Source organism: Cariama cristata, unplaced genomic scaffold, assembly GCF_000690535.1.
Source record: "Cariama cristata isolate BGI_N322 unplaced genomic scaffold, ASM69053v1 scaffold5653, whole genome shotgun sequence".
Taxonomy (NCBI): Eukaryota; Metazoa; Chordata; class Aves; order Cariamiformes; family Cariamidae; genus Cariama; species Cariama cristata.
This window is the reverse complement of record NW_009606624.1, coordinates 34871-58179: the sequence shown is the minus strand read 5'-3', so window position 1 is coordinate 58179 and position 23309 is coordinate 34871.

Sequence of the window (23309 nt, the reverse complement as noted above, 5' to 3'; positions counted from 1 at the left end):
TTCTCTCTTAAACACACACATACAAATACTTCCGTGCATAATAATTCTGATTAAAACTCATGCTCTGCTGTAGGTATAATTCCAGAATAAACATGGGAGTAACTCCTGCTGTAGACTGTTGTAATAACAAATTTAGTTACGATTTATTCAGTTTATTCACATGCAAACATGGAAACTCAAATGTAGAGACAGTTACTGAAACAATTAGTGTTTTCCATAAAATTCCTAGAATTACATAAGCTAGAGAAGGAAAAGACTCAATATGTAACAGCCAAGGTGTGCTGGTTTGTGTTAATTCACTGTTACTTCAAATATTGGTGCCAGCTCTCTCGATTAGATGCAACTAATTTCACCAAATAGAAAATTTAGTAGCAAGAACTAACAGCAAGCACCTAAGAGCAAACCAGTAACAAGAATTTCACTGAGTAGGAAAGTATATCTAAATTTCAACTCTGTGGCATGCACAGATACTAAACATTCAATAGCAGAAACCTGATGGTATATGTGTCCTGGCATGGAGCAGAAACAAACCAATACAACCAATTACAACTAACTCTCCTGTTTAGTAGGTAAAATGTAACCAAATGGAACACTTCTGACTGTTTGATGAAATAATCTTGCATGATAAATATTCCCGAGAGAAAATGCAGAGGAAAAATACTCTGAACACATTATTTCTTACAATTTCTTCTCAGAAGCCTGCGAGCTCCCTTAAGATTCTTCACACAGGAAAGGAAGAACTCAGTGGAACATTCCCAACTTCTTTCTCTGAAGCAAGCTTAAATATTTTTTTATTCCATCATGTAACCTTTTAAAGAACCTTTTCTTTGAGATTAGTAGATTATGAACCACGCTGTCAGTTAATAGGGTGATAAGAGTTTAAAGAACAACAAATAAATAGATATAAGCCAATGAATTGATGGACTCCAACATTGCTCGGATATTTTTTGTACAATTCAAGCAACTACAAGCAAGCACATTCTATTCTGGGTAGCTCTCAAAGCGCAATTCTAAAATTCAGAACCATTCCATTATTTAGGCATAGGCAGAATAACTCCAGACTTACCAAAAGCAGAACAGAATTTAGTTTGTTTGCTCACAGAAGGTGCTACACAAGCTTAATTTAAGATACCATTTAGTACTGGTGTTTTAAAACAAAGGGGCAGGATTTGCCAATTTGACCACACTCCCATGTTAATCTGCACAAACAGCGAACTAGTGTAGAACATGAACAGAGCTATCCACATCTGACTCTGTCTATTAATTCAAAGTTAATTAGAAACATATATAAAGTAAGCATATTAATCAATGAAATCTGAAATAAGAGTAGCTACAAAAATAGTCATACTGTTTAAACTAAACTAGTACAAGTCTCTGTGTGTAGATTTTAACAGTTTCTGCAATTTCCATTTGAAGTCAAGTGCAGTGAATGATCTGACTCCATTTCTCATTTAAAAAAAATAAATAAAATCAAAACCAGTTCCCATTTGGCACAGAATTTTTACACAAGGGTGCCAGATCCTGACAGGAATATGTTGCGGCTATCTATGCATGCATACCTATTTTAAATGGTACTAAATAAAATATCAATCTTTCTTAAAAAAAAATCCAAACCAAACCAAACCCAAAACCAACAAAACCTGACAGTGATGTTCAAATAGGAATTCAGAGTTAGACAGTGACATTTTTTAGAATATATTACTTTACACCCTGGATTAAACTGAATATATACTCATCTGAAAGATGTCCATACTGAATAATTCATTATTAAGTATGAATATGTCATTATCATATTATTAAAATTAACGATTCAGTGCAAATCTGCTGCTGAATTTTCTTCCAGAAGGGTTCGCATAGGGTCCAGCTCAGAGATTTTCAGTCCTTTTTTTTCCAGTTCCTTTCTGACAAACAAGAACTTGATCATCATTGCCTTATACCTTGTTTCAAGCCAAATGTCTTGATTCAGTTTCTCTGCTCATACTCTATCACTTCCACTTCCTTGTTTGACATCTTTCTGGATAACTTTTGAGTCTACATTTTAGCCCCTTTCAAGTTTTATTCACTTTTGTTTCCATGCTTGAATTTCTACATTTCCTGCCTACACACCCCAAAGATGGCAAAATTCTTTGCTCTAAGGACGTATCTGTTGTTGCCCTCTGTCTGGATATGTACTCTTCAATGAGGAGCTGTGATGATAGGCAAGAAACAAGGCTAAAGTAACTGGACTGTGTAGGGCATGTGGACAAGTATATTAGAGATCTCTCAGGGGACAGGAGGAAAATACTTTTAAGTCCCAATTTTTCACAGATGGAGGAAAAACCCCTGTTAACACAAAATATATTGACTGACTTAGAGATACCAAACTGTCAGTGAACAAGCATACATAGGAAATAGTGATGCATGAACCTAAACAGGAGCAGTCTCAAAAATGCACTAATTTTTTGTACATTTATTTGAAAATTATAGCTAACCTCCCTAATATGTATTCTGGCTCAGATAGAAAATGTTCATAATACCTACCAGCACTTATACAAGAAGTTGCATTAACCCTGATAAAATAGTTTCTTCTACTTTTGATTTGGGGAAGGAGAAGAGACACAGGGATTTTTTATTTGCTTGGTTTTTTACATAGCAAGACATAACTTGGTCCTGGCTAAAACTTCAGCCTCACTGAAATTTTGTCAGGGATATATTTAGATCCCAAAGACATCAAAACTTAAGTGACAAGAAACAACTTCACACCATTCAGCTCAGGCATGGCAGCAGAACACAAACTCAGGGGAACAAGGAATATTTGCTTTTAAATGCAAATCTGCATGTAGCAAGTAAAGTTTTGTTATCTGATGAGAGACCTCTCCTGCTATTCAGTGCATGTTTCCAGCAGTAAATAGGTAATTTTGCTGCAATGTATTTTGGGACAGTTTGGGTTTATATTCATAAGGATAAGCAGGGAATGCATGATTGTTGACTAACAAGACTGGAAATACCAGCAAAGCTACCATTAATTCCCTGATGTTTGAAACGAGACCCAAACAATAAAGGACAAAATATTCAGCATGACAGTCTCTTCATCTGTCAACAGGAGTGATCTGTGGAGCATGCTGATATTGCTGCTGTACTAAATCTGAGGTGGTACACAGACAGAGCACAGTCTGGGAAAAGGACCCAAAGCAATGGGAATGAGAAACATTGACAAAAATTGCCAAGTGGGAAGCTTGGACTGTTATTATAATACCTAAAAAATAAAAATTGTCTTAATGGTGAAGTTAGAACAAAAAAAATTTTTATTGCGTACCAGAAATGTGACCCTCTGCTCTGATTTTCAAGGCCTGAAACTGGTACATGCCCAGAAGTGGGTTATTTAAGCTCCTACACAACAAGTATTCAAGGAGGCAGTTATGTACCTAAGAAACGCAAAAGCCTCTAGGTTTTTATTGTAGCTGATAAAATGGGTTTCAAGGATAATATTTAGGTCTCAGGTACATAGAGCCAAGTCCTTTGAAATCCAAATGTAACATGCTTGACATGAAGACATGTAGTTCAGTGACAGCCCAAAATATAAGAGAATCCTTGAGCACAGGAGACAAGGAAAAACATAGGGAACATTCAAGAACAACTATAAAATACTTTCCCCAGGAAAAGCATTTAACACATTACCACCGTAGATTTACAAGAAGAGTTTAAATTATTAGTAGGAATCATAATGCAGAGAAGTCATCAGAGTGTTATGAAGAAAGCAGAATGATCCATGTGATCTTTTCTGCTTCCACCATTAATGATTTGAAGCAACATAGAATAACTACAAGTGCTGTCTCTTGATTAGGGTTAGAGGCTTATCTAATTATAGAATCATAGAATCAAAGAATCATTTAGATTGGAAAAGACCTTTAAGATTGAGTTCAACCGTTATGAATGATTATGAATTATGAACGATTGTGCCTTAGATGAGACATCACAAACAACGATCAAAGATAAGATACTCAATATAAATGGTCTCTGTGGATGTCCTATTTGATTTGCATATTTTTAAATTTAAAAAAAAAATAAAATGTTCAACTCTGCTGGGATACATTCCTAAGCCTTCAAGTTTAACAAGGCTGCCCTCTAAAGCCATTGATGTATTCCTGTCTATGAAAAACAAACACTTTACTGAAAACAAACACATATACACAAATGCTTCCAGAGCCACTTAGGAATCAGAAACTGTGCATTGAATCTAATCAATAAGCAGATGCACCCTAAACTCATCTTTAACTGAATTGAAATGGAACCCTTATACACCTTGCCAACCCCTGTGTAAACACCTCCTACAAAAATATACATCAGACTATGAGCTGGTAGACATGACTGAATGGAATATAATTTTTCTGGTGTGCAAAGCCAGCTCTTTCCTTTTTTTCCCGTGTTACTGATCCTGTTGCTGCCTGATATGCAAATTAATTTTCTTACAATTGCTAAAACAGGTAATTAGCACTGCAGTACACCAAATTGCTGCCAGTGGTGGTATATAGTGGTGGTATAAAAGCTGGGTTATAATTTAGAAGGCAGAAATGTAGTAAACTAGAGCTTTGATGGGAAATAATGGGAAAGGTGATTTACCTTTGACGTGGCCAGTGACTGTCTTTGATAAATGAGAAACAGCAAAAGAAATCCTGTGAAGTCAGGAACCCGAAATGTCTTTGATTCTTTTTTCTTAATGGTGGGTCAACATGTTAAAATTGGAGTGTGTTTTGCCTAGACAGCACAGTTTCATTTTTGCATAGAGAATATCAGTGTGAGGTTAAGTAAATAAATTAGTGATAGTTTAGTATTACAGCAATGCATGTTAATGAATCTATGGTAACCAATAGAACTACCCTGAGTTAAGTATATCACACATATAAGAAATAGTATTCATGAATTAAATGAATACCTGCAATTAATGAATGGGTGCTAAAGAATGATGTTTCAGAGCTGGTTTCCAACATCAATTTGCAACACCTGCTGCTCATTGTTTCAAACAGGATGGGGTGAGAGTAGGAGAACTCTTGACTTTCATTATAACTGATTCTTTCAATAAAGATTTTGTGACTGTACAGAGGGACAGACTTAAGTCTGACAAGCTAACAAATTAAAGAAATACGTTAGTTAGACATTCACTAAAAAGTTGCAAGCCAGCAACCTGGCTAAAGTGTGTTTTGTTCATTGCAACAAGGATTTTCTTTCTTACATTGTTTTTTTGTTTAAATCTTGGTCTGAGTCCTCTTTGAGAATTGATATGATAACAATGTTGTGACACACACTTTTAGACTCAATGATTTTGACTTTTTAGTATTGCATTATCTGCCCATATCTACTTGTCTGAAATCTAAAAGGCATAAAGACCCCTTTGGCCAGTTATGAGCTCTGTTTTTTTTCTCAGCTACATTACTCCCTGAGACTGAGTTTTGCTTTTACTATATTAAAAAATAGAATTTTGCATTTGTTTTTTGTTCATGAGACTAACATTTTTCTTATTATGTTAACTGAGTTGACATAACAAGTGAGGTACAGTTGTGCTTTCCTCTGACTGCGATTTTTGACCTCTCAGAGAGTATCTTCAAAGATTTTACCTTTGTTATTAATTCATGGCTGGAATGTCCTAGATTTAAATTTAAATTTGTTGGTTGTCATTCTGAGTATGACAACTCCAGTTTTACAACATTTTGGTTCAAAGACTAAGATGTTTAGTACTAACGGGCCTTGAAACCTAAAACTTATCCATTGGTCCACTGGTAAAGCTTGTAATACTTGAAACAAGAAGTTGAAAAAAGGAAGGAACTGAAGAGCAGAAAACCGTATCTGATCTTGAAGCTCACCTCCAAACTTTTGACTTTCCTGAAACTGAGTTCACTGATAAAATTCATTTGTTACCACATGATTTATTAGAGAGGCATTAAAGATATAATGCATTACACTGCCCTACAGAGCACAGAATGCTTCTAAATTTTACTTAACTGAGAGATAAAATATCTTAACTCAGACTTGATAGATGCCATAATTTTATCTACAGGAGTCATTCAATTTATTTTCCAACACAACTCAGAAACAGTGATGCTCAAACTGAAGAAGTGGCCCTGGTACACCATAATTCTGACCCTCCTACGCTACAGTTACTCATCCTTACGACAAGCGAGGGAGGCTCTCACATCTCATAGCAGACCACACAATAAGACACAGTTTAATCTGCCACCAAGATAACTACTCCAATGACTACTAGTACACTCAGAGGTACTTACTACCAACCTCAGCCGCAACAGATTATTTACAAGATTTTTGTATGGCTATTGATGCTTGTCATGATAGGCAATATTAACCCTACAGAAATTTTCATAAGATAATGAAGCTTTTTACAAGACAACAAAACAGGAACTTATGAGAGTTACGATTTCAGAACATTACTCTGTCTTTCTCAATACTTAAAGACATTTTCCCCCGCTGGAAGATAGCTCCTGGAAAAGACTCCCAAGTTAAGAAAGGGTAACACATTTCCCTCCTGCCACTGCTGCTGGTTTTTTTATTGCAATTGCAACTGATGTTTGTATTTTGGATGACAATGCCGAGAAATGTGTGTGTTATGAGGAAAAAGAAATATACTTACACAATGTATGTTAAAAACCAGTAGCAGCAAGACTGATGTCAGTTCCATTTGAGTGTTGATGAAAGTTTATGGAATTCTTTCCCAGCTGACCATTGTGGAGTACTTAAATCACCTGATGACTTTGTAAAAAACCAAGTACTAGGTAGTCTCAAAGATGAGACTGTCCTAAAACTTGACCGCGGATTTAGTGACCCTTGCATTCACAAATACGTCTCTGGTATTCCTTTTGATTCCTATTACATTAGTTTAACAATTATTAGCAGTTCCCATTCTCACATAAGGGAAGATTATTTAATTATTCATGTTGACAGGTCAGGGTGTAATCAAAACCAATTTGTTACCCTTAAGGGTGAGGAACCAAAAGGTCCTTATTACAAACATATTAAGCATACCGTTAAAAAGAAGGAATCAATATCTTCTTTTAATTGCACGTACTTTCTTTAAATGGGTAGAAGCATTCGCTTGAAAATGAATGTAGTGCTGGCTGCTAATGTCATACTGTAGCCAGTACAATTCATACTAATGGTAAAACAAGTTGATTTTATTTCAATCAACGAAGATCCAATCTACCAATTAATTATATTTTACAAAGTATTTCAAGAGTACTTTAAAACACTGGGGAGTTCAGAAAAATAGCATATATCCTATCAGTTCCAGTCTTTGGACATACTAGAGCTTGTAAATTGGACAATTAAAACTAGCAATTAAATGCTATGGAAGCTAGTGAATGCTAATGGATTTATTAGTTCCCTCTATTCTGATGGCACATTGATCCCTCTAAATGCTTCCCAAAGGAAACCATCCTGTGGGGGTAAGCAAAGCATGCTCACCCTCACCTAAATATCTGATAAAGAATACTAATCACTTTCAACTTAAGAAGGTAAAATTAGAAAGTTACTTGTGATTTTTACAAAAAACATATAAATCAGATATATTCGCAAGTAGACCCAAAACTGGAAAAATCAGAAGTTGAAACAAAAGCTTCTTTTGACAAGATTCAGCAAGGAAATGGCAGAAAGGTTAGAGTTCTTGTAATGTTATAGCTACATGGTGTTCAAGCTGAGTCACCAATAGAATAGCCCTTATTGAATTACAGATAAGTTAAACTCTTGAATGTACAAAATCAGAATTTCCGAAAGAAAGAAACTAATATATAGAATGCATAGAAAAGCTACTATAGTAACCAACCAAAATCGTACAAGAAAGGGACCATCACTTTCAGAAGTATGAAGATCTGATGGAGGAATAAAAAGATAGAACTGAAAAGGAAGATTAAGCTGCATTTTATATTTATAGGATTTATTTTGTATTTACCATGTTTTTTTTCAGATAACAAAAAAAATCTAATCTTAATGCTACTGCCCTGTCTGTTACAAATGAGAAAAGCTGAAGTCTTTGTTTACTGGTGATGTTGTTTTAAGACTGTATAAGGTTTTTAGGATGGAAAATGAAAGTATGGAAGGGTTATACCCTAAGGTAACACTAATTTGAAATAAGCAAATAACCTCTTCTAAACCAGGCACTAGGAATCCCTAAATACAGATTTATAGACAATTTGAAAATAATTCCGTCAGTAGACTTGAAGCTGTTTAGCTGTATTAATATGAACCAACAGAACCTGATGATTCATCAATTGCCAAAATGCATACCAGGAATTTCTATGATGGCAGTTTGGACAGCAACAGGAAAGATTAAAAGATTTGTGGTCACAAGAACTCTTCATGTAAAAACATTTTAAATCCAAGGTACAATAACAAGTAACCGACAAGAATTTCCAAGAATTACCAACAAGCCTGGTGATTATTTCAGACATCTCAAATTATTTCTAGGACCTCGAAATGTTACGAGACCATTCAGACAAACTGATCTGATAGTATACTAGGGAGTATACTGCCTAGTATAATTTTACAAGTACTAATATGTTACTCTACAAGACTGGAAAAAATCTCCTCTTAGGAAATGAATGAAAAGGAGAGACCGTGGAGGTATGCTATAGAAATAATGATATAGTTTTGCGTAATGGGAGTTCTAAAAGAGCCTACAGGAATAAGACCCAATGTATACAATTTAAGACTAGCATGAACACTACTAGTATATGCCAATGAACAAGATTCTAAAGTAGGTGTGCAGGGTATGTTTACTTCCAAAACTAAAGCAATTTTCAGTTCAAACAAGAAACTAAATCCTATAGCCAATTTTGATTAGCCCTATTGGTAGAATATTGTCTTAAATGAAGGTTCTACTAGTGGTTGTATCACTTTGGAGTTTTGGTTTTCAGTTTTAAATTTGTTTATCTGGTATACAGAGTCAATTTGGATACTGTAAATATATCAGAGTGGCCTCCTTTAGACTTTGGGTTTTTATTATTCTATCCTAGCTTATCAACTCCGAGTTAGAGGCATTACCAACCTAAGTTATAAACAAAAACTAAAACCATCTTGAGGTGAATAAAGGATCAATCCTTCAAATAAAGGAACTGGATTTGACTGGACATTTCTGAGGTACAGGAGTGTCAATGTGGAGTTATATGTATGTAAACAGAAAGACATTAATTATCTCAGAGAGGGAACAAGGGAGGAACAAGCCTGATGAACTGATTTTTCCTATTATTCAGGGAATTTAAGGGTTAGCTAGAAGAAAAAATTGACATTTAGGACATGCATGAAATAGCCTACTTGTTTAATGAAATCCAAAATAAGATTAAGCATAATAATTACTCAATAATGAGCAGGCAAATCATAAATATGTAGGAAAAGAAATAAGCTGTTTTGCCTATGGTGAATACATGATGAATACTGTCTAAAGGCATTAAGTTTCCAAGCTTGAATAAAGACATATAGTATAGTTACTTGTACTGCTCCAACTGTTTCTCTAACAAACAGAAACCAAAATATAAATATTTTCTATCATGTCTTAAACTTTCTTAAGTAACAGCTAGATCACTAGGAACTATAACACCTCATCCAATCCACAGTTTTGTTTTCTTGACAGAATTTGTTCTAGATTAGCGTTCTGAATTTTTTTCACTCACTGTTTTCCTATCACTGTTTGATCCAGACATAGGTATTTTTACACAGCCACTTACCAAAGATTCTGCCAATTTTCTGGAAGCTGACCTCCACAAGGAATGTGTGAAAGTGCTTCCTCAAAGACAACTTCAAATTTAGAAAGCACTTTTCAGAAATTGTCAGTCTTAGGAACCCAACTTTTGTGTTGGTACAATGCATTTGGCACACTAATGTTACATGTTTCTGGAAGGGAGTAACCAGAGAAACCAATCAGAAACCCTTGGCCATCAGCTTCTGCTGTGTGTCCAGTGAAGCTTACTAAAGCGGAAGACTAACAGAGTGCATACTATACAGTGCAAACAAGTGGTAGTGCATGGTTACTAAGGATTTACAGTTTTACCATGGTTGGTCTAACTGTCCAGGCACAATTCCGAATTCTTATTTGGTTTCCACTAAGCCTTGGTCACACAAAATCTTCCTCTTTTTTTTTTTTTTTTTTTAAAGTTAGATAGCTATTATGAATTAATGTAGTTCTGAGAATTTAGATGAATAGATTACATTTAAGGTACGCAATCCATTACTGAACTTACGAAATAACAGATTCCAAACTGCTAGAGATTGTTTGGCTCCAAAAAAAGCATGTATTAATCCCCATTTTTATGAAAGATTTGAACTAGCAGTATCTACATGACTGGAAGGTGATACAAAAAATGGATAACAGATAAAGGAATTGTTGTAGTTAATGTAGCTTTATAACACAACAAAATATAATTTTTTTAAGACTTATTTTAGTAGATTTCAACTGATAAGTTTATTCCAGCTATCTTAGACAAGCGGTAAGGATAATTATTTACAGTATTTCTCTCAAGGGAGGAACATCTTGACTGTAAAGGACTTTTGTAAAGTTAAGACGGACTTTGGTTTTGTTGGACAGCAGCTTATTTAACTATAGCTGTGATGACAAATACATGGGAAACGTGATTTACTTGTAAAATGGATATAGTTTGCTTTCACTAATTGGTGTACTAGGTAAGAAATCCCATGAAAATATATGGAATATGTTTGGTTTATTTTTATGATATATAAAATGAAGTGTGTTTTGACTAGATTGACTAGATAAAGGAGCATGGAATTTGTAATAGACAAAATGTGAAGAAATAATTATTTTAGTGGTAGAATAATGGTGTAAGATTAAGTGAATAATGAAGTTAGTATGATTTAACGTTGCTGTGACACATATGTTAATGAAATTATGGTAACCAACAGATTTACCCTGAGTTTACTCTGAGATTATGTATGCCATACATATAATTAACGAATACGTATATCAGCACAAAGAGAAAAGTCATTCTAAAGAACAACTTTTTACAGCTCTTCCCTATGGTCACGCTGCAATACCTGCTGTATATCCTGTTTCAGGCAAATTGTAGTAGGAGTAGGAAAGCTTCTGTCTTTTGATCCTTTCAGTAAAGATAACTCCTGTCTATCTGGATTTTGCAAAAACTCCGCTTCCCTGTAATAATTTATGCAATACAGTTTCGAGGGATAAACCATCTAACATTATTCACAGCCACAGGAAATTCAAAAGCTACAATTGAGGACAACTGGCATAGTGAAGTATAATGTTTGCAGGTTGTTATATGCTTGGTGCTGTTCGCTAGAAGGTAGTTAATATCCTGCCTTAGAGTTGTAACGGCTTCTTAACTCAGCAACAGCATGGCGTGAGTGTACAGACAACTCAGTCTCATGCTGCGCCTGAGCTGGAACATCTTGGAAGGATCTGGAACCTGTGGAAACTCAACATATCAGCACAGAGCTAAAAATCAAAGGTTTCAAGGTGGTTTCACAGCATGGCATATATTTGCATTGCATCCCTCTACATGTCCTGTAGCAGCCACGCTATCCAGACTTTTCCATATGTGGGGGGGATCTTGTTCTCCTATTACCTAGCAGGTAAGAAGTTAACTCTGTGCAGGCCTGAGTGCCAAACCCAAATATATTCAGTTACAAGCTGATCCAAAGGCTCCTGAGGCTGAGTCGATCTCCTCTTATTTTGTGTTAGTAGCACCCAGTGTTTCTTCAGCTCCAACTGAATGGACTGATGGGCAAAATGTAAGTAACACTTACAAAATTACCTCCAACTTACATGGGGTGAAATTAACTTGGTAACTGCAACGTACTGTCTATGAGTTTGATGGCTTCGGCTCCTACTGCTCCATAACAACATGTTAAGAGCAAATTACCAGATGTACCACAGTGACAAATGTCTGCTCATTAGCAAAGGTTACTATTTTGCCAGGGAAGACAACCAGTTAAAAAGAAGCTTTCTTCATGCTGGAAGACTGAGAACCACAGCAGCATTGTGCTTTTTTAGATCTCCAAATTAGTACACATTTTTGTCATGTCAGGCTTCTACATCTGTTTAAATGTTGCAAACATTTATGAATATTAATTACCATTTGTTCCAGAAGAGCTGTAAATCAGTTAATTAGGAACCTGTCATCATGTTTATATCATCTAAAGGAAAATCCAAACCACAACAGAACATGAAATGAAACTAAAATTTAGTCTATAATCACCATTTATAAATATAGAAATTGGTGCACTCAGAGCCTTCACATAATCTGAGGTGATTTTTTTTTTCTACTGGTCATATTTTGATCTAATAAATAAATACAAGAGCTGAAAGATATATTGTGATGACATTCCATTAACAGTTAGGCAAAGCACAGATCAAATGGGCTGGTTTTAGACTCTCAGCTCAAAGAAGTCAGCAACATCAGGAGGTGCTGAATTCAACAACCTGAGAATTACAGAAAATGAACCCCTAAAATCAGCAATAAAAATAAATTACCCGTAAATAAATGATATACTGACAAATAATAAAGTCTCAACTGGCAAATATTTGACGTTGGAACTTTCCTTCCTATACACCTTCTTCCAATATTTATTAAGACAATCATTTCAGTGTTTTATGAATGCAAATTGCCTTTTCTCCATACTCAGTTAATTTTGTCTCTAAACAATGAAGCCTCTTCAATGATTCACATCACTTATACACTGGATCGTTCATCTACTCCAGCCAGCAATACTTACGATTTACATTCTTCATTCACAGTTTCGGGAGAATATAGCATATATAAATTGGCAGCACAAGTGTAATAAAAGGTCCTTTGAAATATTTGCCTGACTTTGACCCTTCTGTAAGTATCATGTATTAAAAAGAGGCTCTGCAGAAAGGCTCAGCTATAGCCAAATGATGTTTTCATTAATATTCTAAGATCCAGAAGTTTTACCTGTGAACCAGATTCCTCCTAGGTTTTACGATTTCTCACTGAAGAAAGCACATAATTCAAGTCTGTTAATCAATAGGTGCAAAAAAAAATTAGCAGTGTCTTTAGTAAGTAGCAGTCTTAGACTGTTAACACTGATTCAGTAATGTTATTTCAGTACACCAGAGAAAATAACTTGTATGAGAGACAAACTTGTAACTGTTTGTAACACTTAAATGCAAATCTGTCTAATATGCAGAACAGTGAAGGAGACAAAGGCAGCCACCAAGAAGAAATATATTTCACTACACAATCTTCCCAATGGAGGTGGCTTTTTGACTTTAAGTGACTTTTGATGGATACTCATTCACTCCTTTTCTATTCATTTTCAATTAAAACTTGTATGCATTAAATTTCAACATTATCAGAAAAGCCTGGAAACATTTCCAAAGCTTCCATGCAGCTGACAGCTGACACTCAAATGCCTAAAATTTTATGCATCGCTTCGTAAGAAATATCTGCATCTAAATTTTACATCATTTTTTCGACTTTCATGCAAATGAAATAATGTAGGGCATGTAAGTTAAAATAAAGGTTAATTCCCTCTCTCACACATTTTACCTCTTTTATGACTATTATGACTTACGTGCAACTGAAAACAATGTATAGGGTGTTTCCCCATGAGTTAAAGCCCAGTTGAAGTTAATGACTGCTTTCTCTTTTTTGGGGCCATCAAGTCTAAGCTCAGTGGTCATCAATCTCCAGGAAATGCGTGGTTCCAGAAATCATTATTGCTTAATTGAAAGGATAGCAACCGACACAGTAGAAAACATATAGCCTTCTACTGGAAATGTATGAAGTACAGGCTCACATTGAGGAACTCTTTTCTTCCATACCCTCAGATCAGGAGTTGAGAACAACCTGGGAGGGGAAATAAATCTGAGAATACAAAGAGCTTCAGCAACAAACCAGCAGGTCATAAATAAAATCCCGCCACAAATGCCAAGCAGTTTTGTTTTTCTTTCCTTTCTTTCTTTTTTTTTTTTTAATCATTATTCACCCTGACATGAATCCTAATTAAAATTTTACACAGTGTGTCTTTTAATTAGCCATGGCTGGAGTGGTGAAAGCTATCAATATTTAGCAGGATAATTGTACGAAATGACTTTTGAAAAATGAACAGCAGGCATGAATCCACTCAACAGCAGGGGGTTATTCAGACACACACTGTGCAAGATGGGGTGCCTCAGATAATGTGTGAGAGATAATAATGCACACAGGGAGTGACACATGCTGCCATATTTTGTGCTTCATTGGTTTTCTGCAAACAGCATTTGGCTCTTGTTGCACTCAGGACATCAGGGTTCACACAAGCTTCAAGCTGGTGATTTTTATCTTTATATTGTTGATTTATTTTATCTTAAATAGAAGGATGTGTTTAATAACAACACATACAAACGAAAGACTGAGACACAGCTCCATGTATGACTTAGTTTTGATTATACTTTGCAGAGGCTAACAATGAACAAGATCAAGAACAGAGACTTTATTTCTTTCTTCCTCTTTTTTTATCAAAAAGAAAAGAAAAGATCTTTGCCCATTCTGGCGGAATACAAAGCAGTAAATTAATTTCTGTTTTGAAAATGCATGGTGTAAATGTACTCAACTTTATTTTAAAATGGCTCTGTAACAGTTCGCCTCTCACATAACCTTTCTCTCCTTTTTTCACAGAACAACTGGGACAGGCAAATTGCAACCATGGTGTGCTTGCTACGGGACAGCAAAAAAAGTAGGAAACACCTGCAAATGCTTCCCACATGCACCAAGGAAATGTTCAGTAACATCACATAAAATGGGGTTCCGAGGCAGTTATTCACAGTGCAAGCAGTCTGTGGGAGAAAGTCCTTGAGGAACTATGTATTCAGGAGCAAGAACACAAATCCAGCACACATTCTGAGAGCCAGATACAAAGGCCAAATGAGAGTAGCAGTGTGCACATTCAGCTGAACTGTATGCAAGAAGCAGCTGTTTAGTTTTAGAAGATGTGAATCAGCATGTTTCTACCAGTTACCTGCAGAAAGTCTCTTTCTTTGCCATCATGGCAAAGAGGATTCCCTCAGCTCCAGGTGATTCCCTCATCTCCTGCAACTAGGCAGGTAGAGCAGAACACCGGTGTACATCCAAGGCTCTTAATAATACTAGAATTAAATGCAAAGGGCCAAACTGGTACTGAAATTTCTGCTCATCAGTAACGTGGCAGGTTGATGATTGAAAACGGTATGGATTCTGTACAAGATGATGGTACCTGTGTGATTTCAGCACACAAAAACCCCACAGTGCAACAGACCCCTAAAACGCACATAACTTCAGTATACTCTGGCCGCCTCTTTTTTTGCTTTTCGTCTTTTGTAGCACAAGATGAATAGAAATAGCCTGGGCCCACAATGCAGTATTTCAGAAGAAACATTAACTATATCCTAGATACGGCACACAATGCAGCATCAACTGCATCCAAATCTTTCCCATAATTCTTTACAGCCAAAGCAGCTATAAAACTCAGAGACCAAGACATATAGCCACATTGTATATCATCTCAATGCATGGCATACCAGCAGCAGAACAATTATAAAGCTGCTAATGGAATTAGATTGACAGAAACATGAGAGGTTTACAAAGCGAGACCAGTAGGAAAGGCTTTTTCTCACAACTTCACAGAAGTATAAAGCACTGAGGTTTACAGCATAGCAGCCATTTGCAGTGTTATACCACTGATGAATTACCCCTTCACAGGCTCTGATCTAAAGCCCTGTGAAGCTACAGGAGTCCCTTCACTGAGTTCAATGACTACTGGAATGGGCTCCCAAATTAAGTTTGTGTGCAAGCCTGGGAATCTAAAATCTTGTTCTCGATGCTGCAAGAGATTTGTTGAGTGATTTCAGCCCATTCATTTCACCCTTCTGTGCCTTAGTTTCAATTTAAACTCAGAATCACAGCAGTTTTATACAACCTCCATTGAGTAACAGTTGTAAATCTCTCTCAAATTCCTGGGAGGTGGTACGTTGGTGCTAAGTATTTTTAACACTAAACACATTACCACGTACAAAGTTGGCACTTAATGGTTAAGCAGGAAACATGAGAGGCATAAAATACCAGGAGAAGTAGAAACAACACATCAAAGTATCCTGAAGTTAAAAAAAACAAATTAAATAAAGTTTAAAACCAAGACAACTGATTTACCCAACTAACTACTTTAAAACAGTTCCATATAAATACCAGAATTTACCCTTCTCTAAACATGAATCAGATCACAATAAGAATTTGTTTTGTCAAAAAAAAAGGGGGACAAAATGTGAACTTCGGGAATTTCAGTTAATGTTTCAACATTATGTGGCATAATATTTCAGTGAAAGCTCTTTCCTTTCTTTTATCTTTGCAAAAGCTGAACTGATTCTTATTTTTTTAAACATTTAGGTGTTTATTATTACCTGGGGCTGTTAATTTCAGAAAAACAGAACCTCTCAAAGCATGATTGAACTATTATTTTTTGGTTTTAAGACAATCTAACCGGAGCCTGCAAAATCTGTAGATAGGAAAGAAAATAATCTACTTCTTTAACTTTTGCTGACTGTTCTAACAATACCTTAATTTGCAAATTTATCTTCTGTATGAAGTGCACATATTGAAGACAGCCAACTGAGTACTGTGTAATAGAGCAGATAAGGAATGAAATGTCTCTACTGTCAATAGTGACTCCAGAATGCAAAAAAAAAAAAAAAAAGTATGCTATGACAGAGAAGTATCAAGCTGGACAAAGAGAAGCAGCACAGTTTTAATCTATTTCATATTAAAAAATATTCATCCATTTTATATCGCATAAAGGGAGGGAAAAGGTTGTGGAAGCAAAAGAAACAGACTTTCTGATGAATATGATACATACAATGAATTTACAAAAAGCAGCTTGACATATTATTAATAGCGTGTTGGTTGGGGTAATTGCATTAATATGTCAAAATAATTTGGCTTTTAGGCAACAGTAGAATATCAATTTATATGCAATAACTCTTAATGTAACAGACAATGGAATGACTGTAACTGCCAGGAGAGTAGTGACAAGACAGTCAAAAAGTAGAGGAAGACTGAGTGGTAGAGCAGCTATAATAAAAGAACTGGTTTCATGGTTATATCAACACTAAGGAATGACCATGGTTAGCATCAGCAGCAGGCTGATGTTTGCCAAGTGTTTTAAGGATGGGAAGCTCTGGCTGAGAACTGGAGTTGGGGTGAGGGCATTGGTATCAGAAACTTGCTCCTTCAGTTAACATAAATTAGCAAAGAAATGAAGTTCTCTGTCAGTATCTATTACATACCTCAAGGGGCACAGCCTGGTCTTCAACACCGGTTGCACTCTTGTCCCCATGGAGCTCCAGCAAACCATCACCCTGACTCTTCCAACTCCCACACAAATAAATTAGAAAAATAATTACATGCAATAATCTATCTAAAGCCAGCAGCATCTGGATTGGGTGAGCCACCCCAGAGATCTTGTTACACATTCACATCATTCACAATACATTAATCTTGCTGCCAGTAAAAGTAATTGCTTAAGGATTAACTTGGGTATTTATAAAGACACCTTACCCTTCATATAAATGAAAGCTTTGTCATTTAGTGAGCCTTACAAAAGATACAGTAACTGAAGGGACATTTGTATTAAACAAGAAAATGGTGTTGGACCCTAAGGGAATGAATCTACCATAAGTAAAAAAGAGATCTAAACATAAAATACTATGGTAATTTATAAACTGAGTGGTTGCCTGTCCACAATGTTAATAAGTAACGAACACCAAAATCTCTTGAATATTTTGAAAAATAAGTTACTAAAAAATGAGGCCTAGATTTCAGACAAATGAAACATGTAGCCCTGGTAATCCATGCCTGGAAGAGAAGGTTTAACAGACAGAAATATCTCAATAGCAGAATAGTTGAGTCTAGTTTTCTGAGAAGTATAATGTGTGACTATAATACTGCAATAAAAAAGTCATTTAGTTGGGTGTAACAGCTGTCTGAAACCTTGGCAAGTTTGCCATGCGTTATATAATGCAGGACTTTAAATTTAGCTTTGCTTCCATCCAGAACTGGTGAATGGTGTTGACGTTATTAATGAAATGAACATAGATTTATTTCTCCTTGTTTTTTTTAAATACCAATGTGCATCATTATCCCTGTCGTGGCCACCAACATCTTGTGCTATGATATGTACCCTTGGTCTTTTAATAAGAAGCAAATGTGTTACAAATATTCCAAGCACAGTTTACAGACCTTTAGTCTAGGAAACACGAGAGAGAAGGGAAGTGAATTAACATTTCTGTCAATTCCCCTCTCACCTGTTTGCTTAAATGCTCAGAGGGCACCACAGGCCTGATTTCAAGGGGAAAGATGGTTGGACAGGCAGCAGTTGTCTATGAAAGCAAACACGAGATAGGGATGGGAAAACCATCCACTAAGAATAGAAGGGAGATGGAATCACTGATGTGTAAGTAACCTGGAGCATCCACTGGGGAACCAGGAATCACCATGGGCAAGCTGAAAACTATAGAGAACTGGCAAAACCAGGATAATCTTAACCAAATAGGAAGAGAAGCTTGGAAAGCTTGGAAAAGAAAACAAGCTGTTCCTGCAGCTTTTGTTGTATCTAGAACAATTTCATAAGCTTCTTTTCTTGTATTGATGGAGCCATTTTAGATCCTTAAGTAAGAAGTAAGCAGCAAGCAGCTAGAGGAAGTGCTATCTCCTGGCCCTTGCCAGTCTAGGGAGCAAAGGGCACTATGTTCAGTAAGCGAGTAGCTGCCATTTAAGTAGAACACATGAATACGGATTTGAAAGACTCAGCTTTGGAGAAAGGCAATATAGGTCTTCATGCACACATGGTTAGACAACAACTTTGCCACAAACAGGAGAGCATGTCCATATCCAAATGCATTGGGCCTCTTGTATCTTTGAAATCTAGAACCAGACTGTACTGCAAGCTTGTGCCTTGACCTCATTTTATTACAAACTGAACACTGTTGGGTTAGAAATAATTTAAGGACAGTCTGTGGATTATTATCAATAGGATATGACAAACTTAAAAGGTTCTGATAACATTAATTATTTAATTTGTCCAATATTCTGGTTTTGACTGTATCAGTTTTAATCATAATCAGTTACCATAACAGACTTCAAAACACATTAAATCACTTCGGAATTCTTCCATCTAAGGTACTGGTGAGAGGTGTGCAGAAACAACTCTTGAACTATTAGATAAACTAAGCAACAATCAAGAAAGAGTCTGGCTTTATTTTTAGAATATTCCAAAATCTCTATGATATTACAAGTGAAGCCAAGACAGCTGCACTTAAACACAGACACAGCTGAGGGACAAAAAATCCAGAAAATGTTACTAATAAACTTTATTGCAGGGATTCCTAAATAAACATTGATTTCTAACACTGAATAGAAAAATCAAAGTTGGATTTTAGTTTACAAAAACTACCTGTGATAAAATTCCAAATGATGAATGAATGTAACACTTCACAGTAATGAGCAGTCTTTAAAGTCAAGGCAAATATTATGAAGTGCAAACATCAGCAGTGATTGCAAAATTCTTTTTACCAATATGTATGCTAACTATTCCAGCCAAATCATATGTACACATTTCCCACACATCTACAAACAAAAAAAAAAACCAAACAGTGCAGACAGAAGGAAAAAGGGAGATATCCATCCTAATTTATTTGTGTCAGTGAAAGATTTTATCATAGTTTTTTATCATAGAAAAACTCTTACCTTCTAGGTCAAATAAAGCACAGAGTAAAAAAAAACAGATGATACTATTAACCAGGCTTGGTGTATCTGATGCAGATGGCTTTCAATTTCACAACAAACCAACAATTCAAGTCAAATTTCTCAGAATTCTCTTTCTGGTTTATAAATTTATCTAATAAACCTGGTCCTAGATGAAATAAATCTAGCTTTATTTATACCTTTCTATCAGAATGATCTAAATTCCAAATTTCATTTTACTGCAGAATAAGTAAAAAAGCTCTAGAACACTAGAAGCCCTAGAAGCTCATTCTGCAAAATGACTATTCAAGGTAGAAAGCAAAAATGAAACTGTAAGAATCAAAGATGAAAAACAAAGTGGAACTGCTCCAATTTCAGACTTCTGACAATGACCCCAGGAGCTGAACATTGCTGTGCCAATTTTTATCCATAAGCAAATGCACCCTCCCTTACAATTAGAAAATCAAAAAAAAAAATAAAATGGAGGAGGGAGGGCGGGAGGGGAGAAATTCTTTTACATAATTTTATCACCATGTGATTTTTTTAGTGAACAATTATATTTTTCCTCCTGGAAAATCATATTTCAGACAGATGTTTTCAACCATTTCAGAGGATTTTTTTTAAAATATCATATGTTTAGAGATAACATATGCTGGTTCCAAATACATAGATAATGTTCTTAGATTTTGATTTCCAAAGATAACAATTTCTGTTTATCAGATATCCCTTGGATAGTTCTACAGCTCTTCTTCCAATATTGTCAACACTTATGTTTGTCTTACAAACCCTGACAAATACAGCTATCCACATTTGACAGAGGAACAGAGAGAATACATGGATAGTTCAAGTTCAACTAGGCAACACAGGGATTTAAATAATGGTTATTTCCCTCTGCCCAGAACATTGTTCCTATTCTTCAAAAGAATAGTAACAGTGACTAGGAATGAGGCATCCAAATTCTTTAAGTGGCTTCAAAGATCTCAACCTGGAAGTCAGAGTTATTTCTTCATAATCCTGTTAAATCACTCTGAACCCACAGATTTTTACCTGTATTTCAGACAAAACAGACTGGACCTTAATTTTCAAGCAAATGCATTTTACCTGGAAAAGATCTGTAATAATAATAAGTTTTCTACATGTACCATATCAACTTACAACTTTCAGAGTCAGGTCTTACAATAGGGACAAGCATACATAAGAATGAACTGTAGTTTGCCAAGTCATGGCACACGGTCTCAACATTCTGCAAGCACACTTACAGACGCTCCTATTTAGCCATTTCATGTGCAACTACCACTTGGCATACAGAAGAGCTTGGCATGCACACTGTTGAAAATTCTTCCTGCTAACTACAACCAAACATATGACTCTCAGCTTTTTTTCTTTAAATTAAATCTTACGGGAAAATGTTTCACAACATAAATATCCCTCTCAAAATTTTCAAAAGAATCAATAAGTATCATAAATACAGTCATTATTTGTAGCTTGACACCTGAAAAATTTCAAGAACAGCTATTTTACTGTTGGATTAACTGAGGCACAGAGAAGCAGTTAATACAAAATCAAAGTAAGTCAATGGAAGACTCCTAAGCGTCTTCTTGATGACCTAAGGGCTGTGGGAGTCATTAGTCCTCATTCCCTTCCCAGCAGTAAATTATTCCTCAAAAGGTAAAAAGTTAACTTTAAGCGATCATGTCCCTGACAAGGGTAATATACTTTATGTAACCTCTTCAATTCACTGATCTGTACCAAAATTGCTGAGTGCATCACTGGAGTCTTTAAAGAGCAGGAATCCACAGAAGGTCAAGACCTAAATGACATATTTCCTTTCAGCCTGCAGATAACTGAGAGAAAGTTTTCTCAGCACAAGTGTAACAGTGAGCCCTTTAACATTTCTCCTTCATATCAAAACCAGTATAAATTTATAGCTGGGACACAAAGATGAAAGCAAATCAAAAAACGTTTCAAGCATCCCCAGAAAAGAAGAAATTTCTTCTTGGAATGTGTTTACTTTCTCAAGTAACGGTCATCAAAATACAAAGTCATGGAGGAAAAGCATCAAACTATTGTAAGAAGTGAGTTAAAAACAAGATTATGAAAGTGCAATATTTGACCAGATGAAAATAGTTTAACATCTTATTAAGAGCTTCAACTAGTTTCTAAAGATCCCACAGAAAAAACTTTATGAAAAAATGCACCCAAAAACTGAGCAAGTAGCGACAACTTTAATTTACAAAGTATTTTTAGTACCTCCAGAATAATTTCTATTTGTACATTGGTCCAGAATTTCCATGCCAAATATTCTGAAAAATAGGAACTTCTGCACTTTTACAGACATGTTTTGACTTTAAAATATATCTTCTGGAGGAATAAATAAGATGCAGAGTGCTTTTTTAATAATAATTTTCATTATAATGTTATTAGCTATTCTTTTGCAGAGAAGCTCCAAAGCTTCATAAATATGTGCTTTTTTTAATTTAAAATTAAGAGTAACTTTTTTGCTTCCAAATTAATATTGGAGCTTTAAGCAAAATTCTGCATTAACTTTCTTCTCTGAAAGATTTGCCATGATCTATCCAAGAACACAATCAGAACTACCGTCCCTGCTCCGAGAAATTTATATGTATTAACATTAACCTGTGTAGCACAGTTAGTTAGAACTATATAAAATCATATTATTTCAGCCATATCAGGTGTAACTCACTCTAGAAGACTTGAATAACACCAGCCCTCTAGGCAGAGGAGAGTTTTACCGACTTACAAGTCCCAGGGGCTTCGCAGCACTGTAGGTTTCTTTTTTTATTTCAAAGTGATTTTAGTACTTGATACCTTCTAGCTGATTGCTTAAAGCTGCTTCTGTCACAAAGCCAGAACACTGTGGAGAGGTAGCTGAGGAACTTCATTAAAGCCCGCTCAGCAAAGACCAGAAAACATGTGAATCAATTCAAATAATTTCACTGGAGTTTCAGTGCTTAACTGAACCAGGTATGGAAAGAGGGTGTCGGGTGGGTGTGACAGCCAGAAAAGAACACAAACAGCGTGTTCTGCTCCTTCTTCTTTGCGAACACCCTAAAATCTGAATGCGTGAAGATTATAGGTGAGTCAATAAATTTTTTCCCTCCTTATATCTACCAGATAACACATAGAACATGTTTATACTAGAATTATTTGTCTCAAACAGCAGAGAGCACACCTGTCACATATAATTTCTGCTGCTGCCATGTGCTGTTGCCAAATGATGTCACTTTTAACGTCACACGATCATTACATTTTAAATAAGTGCAATATCAGGGTACAAGTGTTAGTCCCAGATGGAAAAATCCCTAGAATTGAGGAGTTGCAGATCAGCTTCCAGAACTCTCTTTTTATACACTCTAATTTGCTTTTCTCCTACGGATCAGAAAAACAGCAAGTGAGGTAATAACAACTTCAGACCAACGACCAGTGTAAAATTGCTGCATCCACTGAAGCTAGTGATAACTGTGCTTTGGACTTAAGAGGAGTAGAAATTATACCAGCAGTATTTATCAGAGGAAAATGAAGACAGGATGCAAAACAGAAATTGATAAAGTGACAAGCAATCACTGA